Below are 23,745 nucleotides of genomic sequence, written 5' to 3' on the forward strand. Positions count from 1 at the left end.
ACCTACAGGAAAAAAAAGTTTGGTATAGACTGGCATAGCAAATACATCAGGACTCTGAATGGAAGAAATGAACCCAAACCACATTCATTACTAGATACTTTGTAAACATAATGTCATTTATTTAAAATCACAAAACAGTGAAAAGAATGACATCATTATCTCAACATTATAGGCATTCTCCAAAAAGAGCAAGCCTTTAAAAAGGTACAGAATCCAAGCCTTTACTCAACCGAAAGCCTATCAAATCATCCCTCCTCTCAAGTTAAAAGCCACTAAACCAACTCTTTACATTTTAATTATCTGCAAACAAACTCATTTTGCAGCCTGAAGAAACAGCTGCCTATAATGACATTTCTACACGTGGTGGTACAAAGGAACCCTGCCCGCCAATATCATATACCAAGAGATGTTTCTATGATCCCATATAGGTGACCCCATATATGTCTTCCCTATATTCACGGCCCGGTGGAAGGAGGCAGAGCAGCCCTCTGCATGAATCCTCCACCATGAGATCGCACTAACATCTCTTACTTCACCCACACATCTCCCATTTTCCATCTTACATAGTATCAATCTCTTACCCTACAACAATTCCCCTTACATAATAACCCTTCTTTCACTCACCCCCAGCGCCCACCCAAGGAAAACAGATTTTGGTGTTGAATAATATCAACAGAAGAAATAGTGGCTACAACGAGAAGAACTAAGGCAGGTCTTCAGGACCCATAGGAAACAGGAAAGGCCCTGAGAAATTGGACAAGGGTAAGAATATTGTACACTGCCCTAATTCCCTTTGAAAACTCCCTGGCTCAGCTTCAGAAAGGCAATAACATTTGACCGGTTGATGCTCTGAGTTAGCCTCCGATATCGGATTTCCATGTTGTCTTCTTCAGCAATGACAATTAACTCAAAGTTAGTATGGAGTTAAAATTACTTTGACATGAACTACAAGATGTAGAATCGGCACCACCTTTCTCCATGAAATGTTTTAAAAAGTGAAATGAGAACAAAGATTCCACTATAAGGAATGCAATAGGTAAAGGAAAACAGAGACACTGCGTCCCTTAAAATAATGTGGGAGCTGTTTCTGTCAGGAATAATGTGTTACATAATTTGAGTTTCATGAATCAGCAGTTTAGTCAGTAATTTACATGAATTTTTTTAAAAGAGAAAAAAAAAAACCAACCCTGAGGATTGGAAAAGGTAAAGTGGTTTCTGAAACAAGGCAGGTTTCAAAAGTATTTTATTCCACCCCCACGCAGAAGGCTGACAGGCAGATGACTCGGTCTGGCTTCATTACGGGTTTCCTACCATCTAGTATCCCTCATGGGAAGGGCCACTCCATCTCTCGTTTTTCTCGATAGCCCTTCTCAATTCCTCCCACTAGGTAACGGCCATATTGACCTCTCTCACTGAAGGTAATCCATCTGGAGGTAACATACTTTAGGATACAGAGAGTTATATTTGAAGGATAAAAAGTTGAGGGATTTTTTGTTGTTGTTGTTTTTTAAAAGACCCTTTATATTAAAGTAATTGCAATACTTCAAAAAACACAGTAGTGATGTCATACACTTCAAAAAAAAATTACAATACCTATGGTCACTGTATGTGAACTTGATCATAAATCTAGGTAGCTGAATCATTTCACTTACATTGAAAACCTACAGTGATTTGTAGTCCTTAAAAATGACCTTAAATGAGCAGGGAGAGACAAGAAAGCTGTCAACACAAACACGAAATCTATGTGCCCAATCTAAACTCTCTCCAATTCAGAGGAAAAAAGTAGGATGCTTGAGAAAGGGAAAAAAATAACAAACCTATTTGTTTTTTCAAAAACCAGAGATGAGGGACTTCCCTTGTGGTCCAGCGGTTAAGACTCCACGCTCCCAAAGCAGGGGGCCCAGGTTCGATCCCTGGTCAGGGAGCTAGATCCCGCATGCTGCAACTAGAAGATCCTGCATGCTGCAAGGAAGATCCTGCGTACTGCAACTAAGGCCCCACGCAGCCAAATAAATTAATTTAAAAAAAAAAACAGAGATGCTAAGTCCCAAGAAATGAGTCCAAAGGGCATTCCATCCCATCCCTTTTGTAGAAAATATGTTGTAGCAGATACTGTTTGAAATAACAGAGAAACATTGGACTAGGCCTGGCAATCTCTTAGGCACAAATCAACTATGGGGTTTGAGAGGCATAATGTTTTGAAATAGCAAGAAATCTGAAGTCATTGGGAATCATTTATTCCACAAATGTTTATTACAGGCTGGCATGTGCCAGACACTGTCCACACACCTGCTCTCCATTCAAGCTCTGCCTCTTACCAGCTGTGCCATCCTGGCTAAAGCATTTTCATATTTCTATGCCTCAGTTTCTTCATCTATAAAAACAGGAATAAAAAATGGCTACCAACCTCACAAGGACCCTCTGAAGAGCAAATAAGTATACCTGGAAGGACTCTGTAAACCATGAAAGTGTTAGTTGTCATTTGGCTGGATTGAATTCGTGAATGTCTGTGTGCCATAAATTATATCAGAGGAAAGTGAGCCTTCCTGCTTCCAGGAGACACTTCATAATCTTATTAAATAAGGCTTAGAGTGTCATTTAATCATCTCCCTGGAAATTTAAATATATGAAACAGAGAGAGAAAGCTAGTATGATGTGCAGATTTTGACATTAGATTCATAATCACCATAATGACAAGAACCGTGTTTTTTTTTTTTTTTTTTTTTTTTTTTAAGGAACTTGATTAGATACCAATGGTGGGGGAATTCTTTTTTTTTTTTTTTTTTTAGACACCAATTGTACTTGAACATTTGTTATTTTATTTTATTTTTATTTTTAATTAATTTATTTATTTTTGGCTGTGTTCGAACCCGTGTCCCTGCATTAGCAGGCAGATTCTCAACCACTGCGCCACCAGGGAAGCCCCCGTGTTTGTTTTATTCACCATTTTGGGTCTCAATCTGGCCATCAGGCCAAGGCACTCATTTGAAGAGGACACTTAATCCTGGAAAATATTCTCTCTACAGATCTGCAAATCACAAAATGGTTACCTAGAAGGCTGATCCATCAACTCAATGTTACCTGCAGCAAATGGCAGTAAAACTACAAAGCATTATTTGTTACATTGATGTGTTCAAACAAAAATGTTCTATTTTATGGTATATTTCAAGTTCAATCTGACCCTCAAATATAAGCTACAGTCAAATCAATTGTCAAACATATCGGGAAGGAAACAAAATTAGCCTCAGTGCAGTGGCACTTGAAGAAAGGGGGAAGTTCTGGTCTCTCCAGAGTTAGCTAAGGATGGGCACTATGGCAGATGAGAAAGACCATGTTATGGAAGATGCTAGGGATGTGGCCAGAGATCTGCAAGGAAGAGGTCTCACTCCCGTGGCTCCAGACTCCCTTCCCCCAGGGAGTGGAGGGGTGGTGGCTTGCTTACAGGCCTGGAAGCAGAGAGGGCCAGAAGGCACACCCAGTCCTAAAATATGCCTGAAACTTCCTCTAATGGTTCTAGCTCTCGCAATGACATTCAGGGAACTGAAGTATGCATAGCCTCTTCATTGTTAGAACTGCTATAATTTAACATTTTGAGTTAATAATTTGAGTTAATATTTATAAAGCACTTAGAAAGAGCCTAACACATGTAAGAGCTATCTAAGTGTTTGATAAATAAATAAAGCACTTCCCAGACTGGCCAGGTGAATTATCAACCTAGTGACAAAGTAGAGAATCAAAATACACAACGGTCTACTATTTTTTTTACCTTGATAAAGCTTTAGAAACTGTCGTGCTCTGTATTTATTCCTGCACCTCGAGTGTACCCTACAGAGTCTTGTGCAGAACTGAAATTCTAATCATGGTTCAGAGATCACCGCAAAATTAAATAATGAAAAAGTTTAAGTCTCAAGAGATGAATTCTCTTTTCTATCTTTCCAAGTAACCACCACTGAAAAGGACAGAATCTAAAAATCTCAAAGCATTTCTAGATGGCACATACCAATGCTAAGGTGGGAATCAATAGAGCCAGATGCACTTTCAAAGGCATAGAAGGGGATCAAATCACAGAGAACATAAAGGGCAGCCACGCACGGGAAGTCGCAGACTACAGGTCCGCTGACAACAGGTTAATGATTTCCATGCCCTCCGCTCCCGAGGCCTCCTCCATCCCGGATGCTCACAGATGACCCGCATCCACTCCTGACCTCAGGTTGTGGCGTGGGTGGGATCTCCCACCCCCCGGTTCCCGGCTCCTCTACGCTCCGAAGCCGCTCACGGGTTAACAACATCCGCCCCCCAAGACACCACTCGGGCGTTTAGGAATCAGAAGGCAGAATCTGAGTTCACCTCGAGGAAACAAAGACCACAAACTCTCAGAGCCGAAGGCTGGGCCGGGGGTATGGCTCTTCCCCTCCGACCAACTCGGAGGTTCCCGGGCTGAGGGAGGGGGCGCTGCCAAGGGGCCCGGGAAAGTCACGTTTGCTCCGGGAAGAGGCAGCATGCGAGGCCCGGGCACCCCTCACCCCGCCCCGTCTCACCTGCCAGAGGGGCCCGACTGCGGCCCGGACGCGCGCGGACCCTGCCGCCCGCCCACCCGCCTCGGGTCCCGGCGGCTCCGCACCTACCCGGCTCCGCGGTGCTGCCTCCCCGCGCGCCGGGCGCGGAGCCGAGCGCACTCGCGCTTCCTCCTTCCCGGCAGGGCCGCCGGGCGCTGGCGCTTCCTCCCTGACGCGTCACGGCGGCCGGCTCCTCCCGCAGGGTGCGCGGGGCCGCCGGGGAGAGCTGGGCGGCCGGCCGTGCTCCGGGTTAGGCGCCCGCTCCCGGCTGCGGGGCGGCTGGTGCCGGGAAGGAGCCGCAGGCTGAGCGGTGCCCCCACCGCGGAGACCCGCTGTCCTCGCGCTTCCCCGGGAACCCGCGCGAGAGCCCCGGCGCAGCGCGAGGTTCGGCCCCCGCCTCGCCGTGGGCGCAAAGTTCAGAGGACTCCGCGGTATCCCGCCTAGAGGCTCAGACTCTTCGTTTGTGTCCCGCTGCTCAGCTTATAGTGACCAATGCCCGGGGGCCCAAGAGCGGCGTGGGCCCTACCGCCCGGGCTCGGCGGGGGAACTTGACCCTGGCGCGCAGGGAGCAGGACCGCCGGACGCCCGGAGGGACAAGAGCCACCGGGAGTGGCCTGGTGGGCATGTGATGGGGTGTAAACTGGACACTCAGAGAGGTGAATAAGTATCCAGATAATTCAGGGGAACAACTGTGGTTCATTTAGCATTCTCTGAACAGTTCTACTTTTTCATCAGCAGAGTTTTGGCCTTTGTAAGACAGGAGAGCGCTTTCACAGATTGGCAGATCCTTTGTACAGAGAAACTTCCTTTCCACACCTCTTTTTGGATCCTCTGTGTATGTGTGTGTGTGTGTGTGTGTGTCTGTGTGCGTGTGTGTCTGTTTGTGTGTCTCTGTGTGTCTGTGTCTGTGTGTGTGTGTGTGTATTGGCATTCCCATTAATCTCCAAGTCAGCTGAGGGCACACTGTACAGCTTCTTATTACTCTGGCTATTCTTTAAATACAGAAGTTGCATTTTAGAGCCATATTTATCTTTTTTTTCCAGATAGGGTGAAGAGAGGTACAGAATGTGTGCATGATTAAATGGGTGTGGAGTGAAGTGGTCAAGATTTTGTAGTAGACTGTTTTTTGGTTTTGCCCCACAACCAGTTAGGTTTTGTCAGATGTCACTCGAAGACAGACTCAAACAACTATTTAAAGAATCCCACGTGCATATCGTATTTCAGATTTTGAGTCAATGACCTATACTTTAGCTTATATGATTCTAGAGAACTTGCCACAAATCTATGAACAAACGAACTAATAAAGGTAATTAGAAGAACTGATTTATGTGTGGCTTCCCTAAATTCAGGGGACATTTCCTTATATTTAAAATATTCAAAAATTTAGTCTCACAGAAAAGGTAAGAATATTCATTTCTGATGTCAATTAACATTGTATGGCCTTCTTCTTAAAGAAAATGGTTTTTGAATCAAATACCTTTATACTTCAAAACATAATAATCCTACAAAACTTTCTAAACAGTGATACTCAGTGGCATACAGAAATGGATATAAAATACAGTGGATTCTAAAATCCAGTAGATACTAATCAACACATTGCCAGTGGTCCTTTATATGTTTTTACTGTGATGCATACAAAGCAATCGGCACAATAAAGCACAGAGAAGCTAGAGAAGTTCCTCTCTTGTAACAAAATCAATAAGTGATCAGCGATATCTCTTAATTAAAGCCATAGTCACAGTGCTGAAAAATTTCTCAGACAAAAGGAACTTTTGTGACAATGAACTCCAAGTGGAATCATATCATTCTCACTTCAGAGACAAATACCTGGCTATCACCACTTTTCAACTTCTTTTTTCTTTTGTTTGAAAAACAAACATCTGGGAACCATTATATTTCCAAGATAAATTTGTCCTCCTGCCGTGAAGCACACACACAGACACACACACACACACACACACGTACACACACACACGTACACACACTCCAACTCCCACAAATGCTTCAAGACAGAAAAGTTGGCAGGTGACGTTCAACTGATAAAACGTTGGGTATTTTGCCTTTATAGTCTGAGAGCTGCAATTTAATAGCTTGATTTCTCAGAACACTAGAGGTCATAAATATATTCACAAACTATTGAAGGGTTTTTTCACTTAAAATTAAAGGACACACTTTAAGGCTGATCATTTTGATTAATCATATTCACCTATAGATATCATATCTCCTTTTTCCTTTATGTTTCCAATTTCTTTTTACACTGTAAAAGTTGTTGAATGTTCAGCAATATCTAGTTGATGTTTATGCCTTTGTAAAAGGTTTCATGTATATTCATGTTAAGTACATTTTTTAAATAGAGAAAGTTTTTTGTTAGACTCTGGATTCCAATATCTTGTTTGAAAATATGATTCAGTTCATGCAGATTGGGCAAATATTGTGTTCATCTGTTATATCTATAATGTAGACATTATGAGCACAAGCTTTGGAATCGGACAGACCCAAATTTAAGTTGTGGCTCTGCCACTTTCTACTTCTGACAAATTATTTCACCTCTGCGAGCAAAGGTTTTGTCAGGAACGTAAGGATGATAACAGTATTTTTTTTCTCCTCAGTAAAACAGATAGTAATAGTGCTTATCTCTTGAAATTGCTATGAGGATCAAATGAACCTAGTAGAATGGCTGGAACATATTATCAGTTGATTGCTATTGTCATCATCGTTATTCTTAGCTCTAACACAGATATTAAAATGCCAGTATTTCATATTTCATTTGCACTACTATAAAGAATGGTCAGTTTTTAGAGTTTTGGGATTTTTGTAGAAGTCCTAAAAGTAACAGGAAAAAATCATAAAAGAAATACTAAGATATAGTTATGTTCAGAAGTTTAGATAACTGGACTGTCAATACTGTAAACTATTGACCCAAACATTAAAAAAAAAAAAACCCCAAACAAAAACAAAAAACTAACCAGGTTATACAGTATTTCTTTTTAAATAATATGTTACGATGAGATGAGTGCCTGTTTTTTTTCTTTTTTAAAGTGAGTTCTGGTTTATGATCATTTTTTAAAAATTTATTTATTTTTGGCTGCATTGGGTCTTCGTTGCTGCACACAGGCTTTCTCCAGTTGTGGCGAGCAGGGGCTACTCTTTGTTGCATTGCACGGGCTTCTCATTGCGGTGGCTTCTCTTGTTGCAGAGCACAGGCTCTAGGTGCACAGGCTTTGGTAGTTGTGGCACGCGGGCTCAGTATTTGTGGTTTGTGGGCTCTAGAGTGCAGGCTCAATAGTTGTGGCACACGGGCTTAGTTGCTCCACAACATGTGGGATCTTCCTGGACCAGGGATCGAACCCGTGTCCTCTGCATTGGCAGGAGGATTCTTAACCACTGCACCACCAGTCAAGTCCCAAGTGCCTGGTTTTCATCCTCTTTTCAAAATGGAGAAATTTTCTCTAATATGGTGCCTGATATGGAACCATCATGATTTTTTATATCATAGTAAAGTTCTCTGTTATTTGTAATTGTTTTATTGTAACTTTGGAAGAGTTGAGGAGTATAACAGTACAACATTATCACTTCCCTTAGGGAAAAAAGTTTGATAAAATAGGTAGTCACAGGACCTGAATGACTCTATTCATAAGTTGGCTGGAAATAGAAGTGAGGGCCAGTATTCACTAGAATATTTGTTTTATAGCAGAAAAATCACTAAGACTAGAGAAGTAAGAGTAATGCTACCAACTACATGATTACAAAAGGAAAGGTGTTTTTGATTCATGTTATTTGCATAGTTTTTATAGCACCTTTTCTTTCATTCTACTACAGACTCACCTACTTAAGTGGGTCAGACATCATGAGTTGTTGCTATAGTTTCCAGCTATGTTTATCCATTGATATACCAACCGTAATATCCCACAACTTCAGAAAAGAGAAAGCCATTTTTATTGGGAAAGTAGTTTAAGGCATAGTCCTAGCCACGAATTGGCTCAGAAAATAATTAACAAGAAAAGCCTGCTGTAAAAATAGGTGAGAATATGAGAGTTAAAGTGACCAATTTATTGAATTTTCTGAGCAAAGCAATTTAATAAAGCAACGCAAAGTATAGTTAGAATAACTCGGATCCTCATGGGAACTGAAACAGACCGGTTTCTACTGCCTTAGCACAAAGCAGAATTACCCTGTTTCCTTGATCTGGAAAACGGTTCAGAGCACGCTCATTTTGTGTGTTGCCTGTGGGAGTGGCTCAAAGCTCAACATCTTTCTTGGGCCAAGTTAGCCATGTTCAAACTCAAAACAAATGCCTGAAGTTCAGGTGTGTTTTGTAATAAAGAGAAAACTCTATTTTAAAGCAAGACTCTATTAGGGTCAAATATAAGGCTTTTCAGATCACAGAACTTTCTTACTTTCTATATTAGACTCATGAGAAAAACCAAGGGGAAGTGTTAGGAGATCAAACCGCCTAAACTGCTAGCATCAGCTTTTTGATTAAAAAGCTGCTAGAAATTGCTTTAAATCTTGCTAAGAACATTCCATTATCTGAAGTAAAACTATTATCCTTCCCTATTAAGGAAATCTCATTATCTTCCGATCTAGTTATTAGGAGCATCAAGAACAAAATGAAAATTGCCCCTTTTTTCTTTCTCATTTTCCCTCTTTGTTTTTTTCTGCCTCTTGTTTGGACAGTCTGTTACGTACATAAACTGTGTCTGTTGTGAGTTGACAGCAGCTTATTTACATAAGTCCTGTCAGCAGTTACTCTGTCCCTCAGAGAATCATATTAGGCCTTTGAGCTCAAACCTACTGGGTAGACTTTGAAGATAATAATTATTTTAGTTAATTATCAGTATAGAATAATAGCTTTCTTAAACACCATTCATTTGGTGACTCAGTTATTTACTGTCAATTATGTGCAATTAATGACTGAACCCGTCTCAGAGGGCAAAGTCTTAATAGCCTTTGGCTTAAAGAGGTGCATTGCTGTTATTTCCTCATCTAGTTCCCTAAGGTATCTGTGTCTGGCTCAAACAGATATGTCAAAGGCTTAAATGGAACTTAAGGGCCTATAACTCTTCATATACCAGAAAACCCTTAAATTCCCTAGGTTTTCTAGAATAAACAGCTTCAGTTCTTTTAACTTTTTCTACACCTTTTTTTCTTTCTCTCTTTTTTTGTTTTACATCTCTCGTACAACTTCTTTCCAAATTCTCCACATTCTTTTTTAGATGAGATGCCCATTATGAGACATGGAATCTTCTTTGAAACGATTGGGTAAGTCCTTAGTATAGTGAGAGCATTCTCTCAGCTCTTCAATTCACACTCCTATAATGCAACTTAGAATTATTCTTACATTTAAAATTATATTTCATCATTAGACTTTAAAATTGGAACTCTAAATGCTTGTTTAGCATACTTACACTTCTCAAATTATATTTAAGAGGTTATTTTGATTATCCTATTGAATTCCTCTGCACCTGTTTTACCAAAACTATTTTTCCTGGATGATTTTTAATTTCATCACATTTGTTAAGACAAAAGACATCCAAAGTGGAGGGTACAAATCCTAGGAGTACTCAAGACAATTTACTACAGTTGAGAAAGAAGATATCCCAGTGTTTAACAGATCTTCCTCAACTTACGATGGGGTTACATCCCCAATAAATCTATGATAAGTTGAAAGTATTCTAAAATGCATTTAATACACCCTACCTACTAGACATCATAGCTTAGCCAAGCCTAGCTTAAACCTGTTCAGAATCCTTACATTAGCCTACCGTTGGGTAAAATCCTCTAACACAAAGTCTACTTTATAATAAAGTGTTGGATATCTCATGTAATTCATTGAATACTGTACCGAAAGTGAAAAATGGAATAGTTGTCTGGGTCCAGAATGGTTGGAAGTATATGGGTTGTTTACCCTCCTGATTGCCTGGCTGACCAGGAGCTGCCGCTATCCAGCATCACGAGAGAGGATCATAACAGCATATCCCTAGCCCAGGAAAAGATAAAAAGTCAAAATTTGGAGTTCGGTTTCTACTGAATTCATATTGCTTTCACACCATCGTGAAGTTGAAAAATCGTAAGGTGAACCGTTGTAAGTCATGGACCGTCTGTATTTGTTTTACCTAAAAAGGAAGAAATTAAGCTTTATTATTCAACATACGCACTGCCACTGGCACGCTCATACAGTCCTTTGTCAGTCATCCGTATGCGCTGCGAGGTGTCCTGAGAAGGGTGCGCTTCCACTTGAAGGGAAACCTTCATTCATCCATCATCAGTGTGATGCAGTTTCGTGTGGTATAGGAAGTCATTGATGTGATTAATTTTGTAAAAACAAATCCTTTCAATAGAATCTATATAATATTTTGTACTGAGATGGGGAGTAATTGTGGAAACTCTTTATCTTCCATCAAAGTATTCAAGATGCTAGGGCTTAAAAGCACAGCTCCTGGATACACGTAGCCTGGTTCTGACCATAGTCTGCCATCACCAGCCACGTAACTCTGGGCAAGTTACTTCACATCTCTGGGGTTCAATTTCTTCATCTGTAAAATGGATATCATCATAGTATCCACTGCACTGGGTTGTACTGAGGGTGAAGTGAGTTTACATATATATATAAATCTACCACCAAAATAAGCTTTACATAAGCACTAATTATTATTACCTACAAGAGCAGTTAAATATCAAGATGAATGATGCATTTTTCCTCTGACAAAAATACAAGGGATCCAAATTTCCCTACCTTTTCTGTGAGTAGTACTTTCCTTTCAAGGTAAAGTTTTAGCAATGAGTGAGAGAGTAACTTTATCCAGCCTCCCCTTTAAGTGTACGTGTGTTTTGACAGAAATACTCTGGGGAGAAGATTTTGAAAATGATATTTGGAAAAATGTAATTTTGTAGCAAAACACAGTGCGTGTGTCCTATTAAAACTAATATATGCACCGTTAAAAATTTTGGAAACAATTTTTTATTTGTTTAAATATTTTCCAAATAATGGATTTCAGTGAGTCTTAAATTCATCTGTTGAAAAGATAAAATTCTTTTAAATCACAGGCAGACCTCTGAGATATTGCAGGTCCACTTCCAGACCACTGCAATGAAGCAAATATTGCAATAAAGTGAGTCACAAATTTTTTGGTTTCCCAGTGCATATAAAAGTTATGTTTAGGGGCTTCCCTGGTGGTGCAGTGGTTGAGAATCCGCCTGCTAATTCAGGGGACACGGGTTCGAGCCCTGGTCTGGGAAGATCGCACATGCCGCGGAGCAACTAGGCCCGTGAGCCAAAATTACTGAGCCTGCGCGTCTGGAGCCTGTGCTCCGCAACGAGAGAGGCCACGATAGTGAGAGGCCCACGCACCGCGGTGAAGAGTGGCCCCCGCTCGCCGCAACTAGAGAAAGCCCTCGCACAGAAACGAAGACCCAACACAGCCATAAATAAATAAATAAATAAATAAATAAATAAATAAATAATTTAAAACGTGCTAATAATTAAAAAAAAAAGTTATGTTTACACTCTAGTATATTAAGTGTGCAATAGTATTATATCTAAAAAAAAAGTACATACCTTAATTTTAAAAAGACTTTATTTCTAAAAAATGCTAGCCATCATCTGAACTTTCAGTGAGCCGTAATCTTTTTGCAATAGGAACATCAAAGATCACTGATCACAGATCACCATAACAAGAACAAGTTTGAAATATTGCAAGAATTACCAAAATGTGACACAGAGCCACGAAGTGAGCAAATGCTATTGGAAAAATGGTGCCAATAGACAGGCTCAACACAGGGTTGCCACAAACCTTCAAGCTGTAAAAAGTGCTGTATCTGCAAAGTGCTATAAAGTGAAGCACAATAAAATGAGGTATGCCTGTAGTTTGCAAGAATTGCTGATTGATAGCAGGCAAAATGGAAATTTACTAGTCAAACTTCAATATAAACCTTTGTAGAACTGGTTGATGAGATCGAAAAAGAAAATAAGTACTTTAATAGATACAGTCAACAACAATGCATTTCTTCCATTTAAATCTAAATATCTTCTTGAAATATCTTTTCCAGTTATGATAGCTATTAAAATGTAGTATTAGAATAATCTAATCTTAGGACCAGATCTGCAAATCACTATATCATGAAGAGTTAAGCCAAGAATTTTAAAAAGGAATAACATACCAAGTAACAAAACATCAAGTGAAAGCGAAAGGCTCTTATACTATTAATAAAATACCATTAAATTATTTAAATATATTGATTATTTCATATTTTTAAATTTGGGGTTTATATTGTACGATGTGTACAATCTATTGCTATAGGTCACAATTACATAATTTATACAGGGGTGTGCATGCAGAAACATTCTTAAGGATGGGGTGCATATTCAGAAAGCAAGTTGTTGGTTTACCTTTCACCATTCCTACTCCTTGGTTTGGTGTCATCTAAGAATTTAATGCCTTTTGTTCTCTTCCTTCTTCATTAAATAACTATTTGTTTAGTGCCTAGTGTGTGCCAGGTACTGTGCTAGGTTCAGGGAGGTAGAAATTAAAAATATAATCCCCACCCAGATCAGTAGTTTAAATCATTTATGAAACGTAAAAAAGGACCTATTCCCACGACTAAACTCCACACTATCACCTGCTTCTCAACTCCTTCCCACACCTCCAAACCTGGCCTTTACATAGGTAATGATCCACTGTGGATGGGGACTTGAATTTGAAACTTGTCATTTGAACACCTACTTAGTTTTTATGTAGTTTAAGTAAACCATTTATGACTTATTTTCTCTTCTAGATATCTGCAAGGTGCTTTTAAGGCAATCTTATGTAAATATAAATATTACTAATTCAACAGACACTTCCTCTGCAAAGCCCTGTGTTAAGACAGAGGGAAGTTTCAAGGTACAAAGATGAACTGTACTTTCAAGGGGGATTTTATATCCTTGATATAACACATGAAAAATGAGAAAAACACCTTAATTTTTTCTTTATGCAACGTAGATTGCCTTCACTATTGACTGTATTCCTCAGTATACTGCATTTTTAAAATATAAATTTATTTATCTATTTTTGGCTGCGTTGGGTCTTCATTGCTGTGCGCAGGCTTTCTCTAGGCACGCAGGCTTCAGTAGTTGTGGTTTACAGGCTCTAGAGTGTAGGGTCAGTAGTTGTGGCACACGGGCTTAGTTGCTCCACGGCATGTGGGATCTTCCTGGACCAGGGCTCAAACCCGTGTCCCCTGCATTGGCAGGCAGATTCTTAACCACTGTGCCACCAGGGAAGCCCCCAGTATACTGCATTTTTAATTATCTTACCACTTTTGCCTTGTGTTGTTTCTTCAAGCCTAGTACCATCTGTTTGGAAGTTTTACAGGCATGGTATTTGACTTCAACCACGTCTTTCAAATTTCATCTCGTTACTTGTAATTTTAACCCATGATTGGGGTAAATTATTTTTAATTGCTACTTATTTGCATTGGAGAACAATCATATGAAAAACAGTAGAGGAAAATACTTCTGGAAACTAGATCATAGAATGATCCTATATGCTTAAAATGGAATCCTATACATTTCCCTAAATAGCAAGAAAATGTGGTGATTTGAGGTATTCAAGGCAAGAAACTGGATCACATGATTTCCTGAGGTCTTGTTTACTTTTAAACTCTGCAAATAAGCAAAGCCCAAAGCTCACAGCCTTTGGAGGAACTTATACCCGTTTGGCTTTTTAAAAAGCAAGCAGTATTAACAGTTCAGAAACTTTGGGCATGGTATAAAAAGTCAAAATTAGTTACAAAAGTCTGTGGTAATATAAAATTCCATTTAGAAAATGGTAAGCAGCACATAAAGTCAATAAAGAGACGGTATCTTTATTTGAGTTTTAACTGGTATTTACTGCTTGGGCTATCCCTCCAACAGAAAAACCCAATTTTCACTATCATAAACATTTTCTTAGAAAGTAGAAAGAAAAATACAATTTGAACAAATTTCAGTACAGTGTAGTGATTAAGGACATGGCTTTAGAGGAAAACAGTCCTGGGTTTGAATCTCACTCTGCTGTTTACTGGCTCTGGACCCAAGCACATCACCTAACTCCCTAGCCTCAGTTTTTTTCATTCAGAAAAGTAGTTCCTACTTCATAAAGTTGTTACGATTAAGTGAGATAATCACACAGTAATAACACAATACATGGTAAAATTTTAAATTATATATATATATACAGTTGACCCTTGAACAACATGGGGGTTAGGGGTGCTGACCCCCTACCCCAACCCCAGCTGAAAATACATGGCTAACTTTTAGGCAGCCCTTCGTATCAACAGTTCTGCATCCATGGATTCAGCCAACTACAGACGCTGTAGTACTGTAGTACATATTTATTGAAAAAAGTGTGCATATAAGTGGAGGGAGACTGTCTTTTCTCCATTGTATATCCTTGCCTCCTTTGTCATAGATTAGTTGACCGTAGGTGCGTGGTCACCTTATCTTTGATAAAGGAGGCAAGAATATACCGTGGAGATAAGACAGCCTCTTCAATAAGTGGTGCTTGGAAAACTGGACAGCTACAAGTAAAAGAATGTAATTAGAACACTTCTTAACACCATACACAAAAATAAACTCAAAATGGATTAAAGACCTAAATGTAAGGCCAGACACTATAAAACTCTTAGAGGAAAACATAGGCAGAACACTCTATGACATAAATCACAGCAAGATCTTTTTTGACCCACCTCCTAGAGAAATGGAAATAAAAACAAAAATAAACAAATGGGACCTAATGAAATTTAAAAGCTCTTGCACAGCAAAGGAAACCATAAACAAGACAAAAAGACAACCCTTAGAATCGGAGAAAATATTTGCAAACGAAGCAACTGACAGTGGATTAATCTCCAAAATATACAAGCAGCTCATGCAGCTCAATATCAAAAAAACAAACAATCCAATCCAAAAATGGGCAGAAGACCTAAATAGACATTTCTCCAAAGAAGACATACAGATTGCCAACAAACACATGAAAGGATGCTTAACATCACTAATCATTAGAGAAATGCAAATCAAAACTACAATGAGGTATCACCTCACACTGGTCAGAATGGCCATTATCAAACAATCTACAAACAATAAATGCTGGAGAGGGTGTGGAGAAAAGGGAACCCTCTTGCACTGTTGGTGGGAATGTAAATTGATACAGCCACTATGGAGAACAGTATGGAGGTTCCTTAAAAAATTAAAAATAGAACTAATATGACCCAGCCATCCCACTACTGGGCATATACCCTGAGAAAACCATAATTCAAAAAGACACATGCACCCCAATGTTCACTGCAGCATTATTTACAATAGCCAGGACATGAAAGCAACCTAAATGCCCATCAACAGACGAATGGATAAAGATGTGGTACATATATACAATGGAATATTACTCAGCTATAAAAAGGAACGAAATTGGGTCATTTGTAGAGACGTGGCTGGATCTAGAGACTGTCATACAGAGTGAAGTAAGTCAGAAAGAGAAAAACAAATATCGTATATTAACACATATATGTGGAACCTAGAAAAATGGTACAGATGAACCAGTTTGTAGGGCAGAAATTGAGACACAGATGTAGAGAACAAATGTATGGACACCAAGGGGAGAAAGTGGCGGGTGGTGGGGGTGGTGGGATGAACTGGGAGATTGGGATTGACATGTATACACTAACATGTATAAAATGGATGACTAATAAGAACCTGCTGTATAAAAAAATAAATAAAATAAAATTCAAAAATTCAAAAAGAAAAAAAAAGAAAAACATGTACCACAATGTTCATTGCAGCACTATTTACAATAGCCAGGACATGGAAGCAACCTAAGTGTCCATCGACAGATGAATGGATAAAGAAGATGTGGCACATATATACAATGGAATATTACTCAGCCTTAAAAAGTGAAATTCAGTTATTTTTAGTGAGATGGATGGACCTAGAGTCTGTCATAGAGAGTGAAGTAAGTCAGAAAGAGAAATACAAATACCGTATGCTAACACATATATATGGAATCTAAAAAAAAAAAAAGGTCTGAAGAACCTAGGGGCAGGACAGGAATAAAGACATGGATGTAGAGAATAGACTTGAGGACACGGGGAGGGGGAAGGGTAAGCTGGGACGAAGTGAGAGAAGCATTGACATATATACACTACCAAATATAAAATAGCTAATGGGAAGCAGTTGCAAAGCACAGGGAGATCAGCTCGGTGCTTTGTTACCAACTAGAGGGGTGGAATAGGGAGGATGGGAGGGAGGCGCAAGAGGGAGGGGATATGGAGATATACGCATGTATATAGCTGATTCATTTTGTTATACAGCAGAAACTAACACAACACTGTAAAGCAATTATACTCCAATAAAGGTGTTTAAAAAAAAAGAAATAAATTATCAATATTTCTAAAAAAAAAAGTTGAAGAGGGAGGCAATAGAAAAGAGTCAGAGAAAGAGATGCAACTGTGGAAGAATGGTCAGAGAGATGCAACACTGCTGGCTTTAAAGGTGGAGAAAGGGGCCAAGAGCCAGGGAATGTGGGTGGCCTCCAGAAGAAGCTGGAAAAGGCAAGGAAATGGATTCATATCTGGAGCCTCCAAAAAAGAGTGCAGCCCCGCTGACACATTGATTTTAGCCCAGTTAAACCCATGTCAGACTCCTAACCTACAGAACTATAAAATAATACATTTCTGTTGTTCTAAGTCTCTCAGTTTGCGGTAATTTGTTACAGCAGCAGGTAGAAAACAAATTAGATACTTAGATATATCAGGAGCTCTACAAAAGATGCAGGTAAGTGTGGGCATATGGAGAATTATCTTTGTTTTCCCCAGTTTTGGAAACCATGCTAACTCAAAAACGTGTTCATTTTTGTTTTCTTTATATAACTAGTAGCAAGGGTCTGATGTACCATACCATAAGATTATCCTCCAGGTAAGAGAAGTACTCTTTGCTGACAGCTTAAGCCATTAGGGTTCCCTCATGATGGCAGCTGACAATTACAGGAAATAAATTTTACTTAAGCACTCCCTAGTTTCTTATGATTTTCTCTCTTGCGTCTCGACACCTAGAGTATCGTACAAATTAGTTACAAGGTGATGACGATGTGAGTGGTCCTGTCACCTCCCGGAGAGGTGAGGACAGAGGTTGTCAGTGGAGGCACCCCGCACTCCCTGCTTCCTGCATCTTCTTGGTTCTGTCAGAATCACGTTATGTACACATTGCCTTTAATCTTCATAACCACACCATCATCACCATTTCACAGATAAAGAAACCGAAGTTCAAAGGCGTCACCCAGTAGGAAAGTGGCAGAACTAAGTCCATGCGAAGCCCATGATCTTTCACCAGAGAGCCTCCAATGTCAACAGATAGTGCTGGGTGAAAGGCATCAAAGATCAGGTGTAGAAGAGTTTACAAACTCAAACGCCTACAGCACCTGGAAGGCACCACGTGTGCTAAATGTCAGAGGAGGTGAAAGTGAGATGCAGAATGGCAACTGACAATCAGTCTTAGTGAGAGGCAAGCAGGGCATGACCTCTCTACGGGGGACGGCTGACAGCTGCTACCAGCTGATGGCTGCTATGTGAGAGCACAGGCCCAATATTGCCAGGTTGATTCATTTTCCAATAAAACTAGCAATATACATTTTCATCTGAAATGGCATAATGTCAAAACGCTAGGAACAGGGAATTCCCTGGTGGTCCAGCAGTTAGGACTCTGTACTTCCACTGCAGGGGGCCTGGGTTCAATCCCTAGTTGGGGAAGTAAGATCCTGCAAGATGCATGGCGTGGCCAAAAAAAAAAAAAAAAAAAAAAATGCTAGGAACAAATTCAGGTTTTTTTTAAAAAACACTGTGCAAGCCAAATAAGCCACATATCAGGCAAATCTGCCTCAGGATTGTCAATTTGAGACCACTAGCCTAGACCCTAGGGATTAGTACTGACCCAGGAGTGGTCCATAGTCAAGCTACAAGAGAGATGTGGAAAGGACCGGACCAGATTTTGATTGAGCTCCTGAGAAAGGACGGTGCCCTAATCCAAGAACAAGGGAGGCATATTCTAGGGCATTGAGGCACATCCGATAAGGGAATATGACTCAACTTCTCCACAAAATCTTCTTAAAGAGACCCGTCTAACCAATAATTAAAGCAACTCTAAACATATTAACCTACTTATTATTTTCCCCTTTCCTCTTTTCTAATGTAGAAGCACTTTTGGGTGAATCTTCATTGATAGGTATGTTTATCTGCCATATTTCTGTATGTGATAATTAGTAGCCAGATCAGATCAATTATTTTAACAGAAAACAGCTTAATTAATGATATGAATCCATTTTATGTATGTGCAAAAAGTGGACATATATTATCTGTAGCACAGGAAGAAATGGCATGACTTTGAAAGTATTTATGTATTCAAAATAATACACTATCAAAAAAAGAAAACTACAGTTAAAACTTACTAATACACATTTGAACTAGAAAGCTCTGATTTGAGAAACACAGCTGCAGGAAACACTGAGGGGTGAGACTGCAAGTCGTACGGCAGGCAGCGTCTTCACAATCGTGATTTTTCTCCAGCAGAGCTCTGCAGCCATGAGAAGGCAGACAACTGGGTTGAACCTGCATTGGAAAGGTTCAAGAGCAGGTCAAGAGAGCAGAGGAAGAGAGCCCAGGTGGGGAGCCAAGCCACTTACACTTGCTAAGGAAAGGAGGAGGTGACAGGAAGAAAGGCGAGGCCAAAGGGCATGGGGGACCTGAACAGGTACAGGGTAAGGTTAACAGAAGATTGCTGTACACACATAAACTATTAACAATATTTTACATTTTAAAGTACACTGTAATTTTCAAGGCTTTTTTAAACATAGACTTCATTTTTCAGAGCAGTTTTAGGTTCACAGCTACACAGAGCAGAGACAGCCAAGAGCTCCCATGAACCTGCTGTCCCCATATACACAGCAAAACAGAGCAGAGAGAGCAGAGAGCTCCCATGTACCCGCTGTCCCCATATACACAACCTCCACCACTATTGACATCTCCCACCAGAGCAGTACATTTGTTAAAATCAATGAACCTACACTGATGCGTCGTTACCAACCGAAGTTCATTGTTTACATTAAGGTTCACTCTTGGTGTTGTACATTCTATGGGTTTGGACAAATGTATAATGATGTGCATCCAACATTATAGTATCAAAGAGAATAGCTTCACTGCCCTAAAAATCCTCTGTGCTCTGCCTATTCATCCCTCCCTCCCCCCACCCCTGGCAACCACTAATCTTTTCACTGTCTTCATAGTTTTGCCTTTTCCAGATTGTCATACAGTAGGAATCATACAGTATATAACATTTTCAGATTGGCTTCTGTTACTTAGTAATATGCATTTAACACCGCCCACCCACCCCCAACTTTTCATGGCTTAATAGCTCATTTCTTTTTAGTGTTGAATAATCTTCCATTGCCTGGATATGCCAGTTCATCCATTCACTTACTGAAGGATGTCTTGGTTGCTTCCAAGTTTTGGCAAATATGAATAAAGCTGGTATAAACTTCATGTGTAGATTTTTGTGTGGACAATGCAGTTTTACATTCATAGTCTGAATATAGAGAAAATTTTCCAAGTCAAATTCTAACAAGCCAAATACAGCACACCAAATCACACCATTTATCAATTTGACTGATAGATTTTCCTTCGAGTACACAATGAAACCACAAAAGCTGTAACGTTACGTTAGGAATAAAGAACTCTAAACTGATGATTTTGCCAAATGTTTTGAAGAATTCTTTAATTTTGTCATGTCCCTCATCTTCTTTCTGCCCTGTCCCTTCCTTCCTAACACGGAGCATACTTGGCATACACAGTGGATCAGTGGATGCTGTAGCCAGGTTGTCTGTCTCTGTTTGTATAATGGGGCTCTGACACTTAAGAGCTGCATGACTTGGAACAAGTAACTTCACATCTTTGTGCTTCTTCTTCCTCATCTAAAAAACAGGGATTTTAATTAATTTATTTATTTTTATTTTTCAAAAACTTTTTATTTTATATTGGAGTACAGTTGAGTAAAAATATTGTGTTAGTTGCAGGTGTACAGCAAAGTGCTTCAGTTATGCATGTACATGTATCTATTCTTTTTCAAATTCTTTTCCCATTTAGGTTGTTACATAAAATTGAGCAGAGTTCCCTGTGCTCTACAGTATGTCCGTGTTGGTTATCCATTATAAAACAGGGATTATTTTTTTCAAATGTTTTCCTTTTTTGTTTTGTTTAAATTTTATTTATTTATCTTCTTGGCTGTGTTGGGTCTTTGTTGCTGCACACGGGCCTAGTTGCGGCGAGCAGGGGCTACTCTTCGTTGCAGGACACGGGCTTCTCATTGCGGTGGTTTCTCTTGTTGCAGAGCACAGGCTCTAGGCGCGCGGGCCTCGGCAGCTGTGGCACATGGGCTCAGTAGTTGTGGCTCGCGGGCTCTAGAGTGCAGACTCAGTAGTTGTGGCGCACAGGCTTAGTTGCTCCACGGCATGTGGGCTCTTCCTGGACCAGGGCTCGAACCCATGTCCCCTGCATTGGCAGGCAGATTCCCAACCACTGCACCACCAGGGAAGTCCCAAAACAGGGATTTTTAATAGTGCCTACTTCATGGCTTAAATGAGTTTATATTCACAAACTCTTAGAAGGATACCTGCCTGGTACATAAGTATTTGTCAAATAAAATGAAGGATATGTACATGGATCTCTTGTGTGAATGCTGGTTTCACAATTCGGTACACACTTCTGATGAGGTTGCCCTGTTCAGTCAAACTGTCAGGTCTGTGATTTAATTTTATCCTCCTTACAAGCCAACAGGTTAGCTTATCAGTGTCTCACAGATGCTGGAAGAAGACACGAGACAGCTGAGTGAGAGAAAAAGAACTTTATTATTCACAGCACAGCAAAAAAAGAATGAGCATCAGAACGTCTGCATCAATTCCCCTTGTCTCCAAGTTCCACACGGGTGAATGGAGGGGCCCAGAGAGATGCCACATGTGCAGTGGGTTTGTGTTGCAGCTGGGGAACAATAAACTTGGGGAACCCACTGCTTTTCTAGCAAGCAGCAAGCTAAGCCTGTCCTTTATCCCAGAAGGAGATGTTACTTCATCCCTCAAGACTGCCCACTGCAAACCCAACCATGAGAAATGGCTTGCGTTCAGTGGTGTGGTAGAGAGACTCCAAGATAGCCCATAATGGTTCCCAGTATTCCCAATACTTGCCTCCCAATATTCACTCTTTTGTGTGACACCCCCCTGCTCCAGTTGATTGTGGGCTGGACTTACTGACTCACTTCTAACTAACTGAATACAGCACAAGAGATGGGATGTTGCTTTTGAGATGAGGTTATAAAAAGACTGGCTTCTGTCTTGGGCACCATCTTATGTTCTCTCACTGACTCACTCTGTGGGAAGACAGCTGTCATGTTGTGAGATGCCTTGTAGAGATAACTGCATGGCAAGGAAAAGATGTCTTTGGCCAACAGCCAGGTGAGTGAGCTTGGAGGAAGAATCTCCTCCATTCAAGCCTGGAAATGACTGCAGCCCTGGCCAGCACCTTGACTATAGCCTTGTCAGAGACCCTGCGCCAGAGGCACCCAGCTAAGCCATGCCCAGATTCCGCATCCACAGAAACTGTCAGAAAATAAGTGATTGTTGTCTCAAGCCTCTATGATTTAGAGTAATCTGCTATGGAGTAACAGATAAGTAACACAAGCAGTCAGGGCCTTGCATTCTGGGCATCCTGAGCAAGACATGCAGGCGCGTGAGAGACAACCATCTCCCAACAACGGGGTAAAGCAACAGCCCAGGGGTCAGCAATGCTATCTTCCCAGAAAAGGGCTGGCATGCTTAGTGTCTGGCGTGTAGGAAAGAGGCAGATACTGAGACTGGAAAGTAGAATTTGGAAGGAAGCCCATAGCTGGAACTAGCCTTACCAACCTTGGAGCTATTTTTGAGATTTTTTGTTTGCTTGAGGACATGATGCAGGGTAGAGAAAACTGGCTTCTGGTTTGTACATGTAGTGGGAAGCAAGGTAGGGAGGAATCCTTTTACAGTGTCAAATACTGAAACGCCTGCACTGCATTCAATGAACCAAATTATCCAGTTGTATATTACTCCCTGTACTCATTTGTCTTTTGTTCTTCTGAAGCCCTTTGTAAACTTTTGTTTAAATATTTTCCCTGGTCTAATCCTTACTCCATCGAATTGAGAGTCAAATGCTTGAGCCACTATATTAAAGGGGAAATAGTGCCCCCTGGAGGCCAGAGTGGCAATGCTCAGAGACCCCAAGAGGCAGGAGAAGCTAGGACAGGCCAGGGAGACGGCAAAGTTCTTGAAAAAATGCTAGGAAAATATGTGATACTATTTCAAATCTCCTTGATCTAAAGCCTTTAAGAAATTGGCATGAAAATTTTATAACTATGTGTGGTGACTGATGTTAACTAGACTTATTGTGGTGATCATTTTATAATACGTGAATTATAACATTATACATCAATTTAAAAATTCATTCTAAATAACTAAAAAACATTTTTTTAAGAGACAGAAATTGGTATGGAAGGTTTTTTTTCTTGACTTGATAAAGAGCTTTTCATTTTTCTTTCTTCCTTTTTTTTTGTTTTTTTGGCAAAGAGAGAGTCAACTTTATATGTAATGAAGGGCCAGACAATAGTCATTAAGAACATGGTTTTGGAATATGACAGGCCTTCCTTTTGTTAGCTGTATGTCCTTGGGCAAGTTGATAAATCTGAGCCTATTTCTTCATCTGTAAAGGATAATATCTTATTACATTATAGTGAGGATTAACTGAGATTATGTATATAACATCCTTAGCACTTGGTAAACAGTATTTGAAAGCTGCTATTATTATTAACTATTACTACTACTAGTAGTACTACTACTACTATTCAGTACATTAATGAGATGATGTGTCCCATGTAACCCCACTTAATATACTATTCTACATGCGGGTAATATAATTTTCAGATAAGAAGAATTTACAGGAGACATAAATTAGAATAGAGGAAAGGAAGACTCACTGGGTAAGAAAACCCAAGGACCTTTGTAAAGGTACAGGGGAAAATATAATCTTTAAAAACTTTCTATCCAATACATATAGAGAGTTGTTACAAATATATAATTAACATCTGTTGGATAAGTAGTCAAGGAGATGAAAA

The 23,745-nt window shown here is 40.0% G+C and overlaps 1 protein-coding gene across 8 annotated transcripts in view; it reads right to left on the reverse strand.

Moving 5' to 3' along the window:
• Positions 1-23,745, reverse strand: part of LOC118883373 (serine/threonine-protein kinase Sgk3) — a 155,139-nt gene that overhangs the window by 110,104 nt on the left and 21,290 nt on the right. For 4 of the 8 annotated variants that reach the window (XM_036830096.1, XM_036830100.1, XM_036830099.1 and 1 more), the window contains exon 1: positions 4,626-5,402. The exons of 1 other annotated variant lie outside the window; for it this stretch is intronic. The gene's annotated coding sequence lies outside the window, so the exon portion shown is untranslated. Of the gene's footprint in view, positions 1-4,625; positions 5,403-23,745 lie in introns of those variants that run through there. 3 more of the 8 variants (XM_036830109.1, XM_036830105.1, XM_036830108.1) reach the window with 2 other exon arrangements.

The sequence above is a fragment of the Balaenoptera musculus genome, chromosome 17 (genome assembly GCF_009873245.2).
Source record: "Balaenoptera musculus isolate JJ_BM4_2016_0621 chromosome 17, mBalMus1.pri.v3, whole genome shotgun sequence".
Taxonomy (NCBI): domain Eukaryota; kingdom Metazoa; phylum Chordata; class Mammalia; order Artiodactyla; family Balaenopteridae; genus Balaenoptera; species Balaenoptera musculus.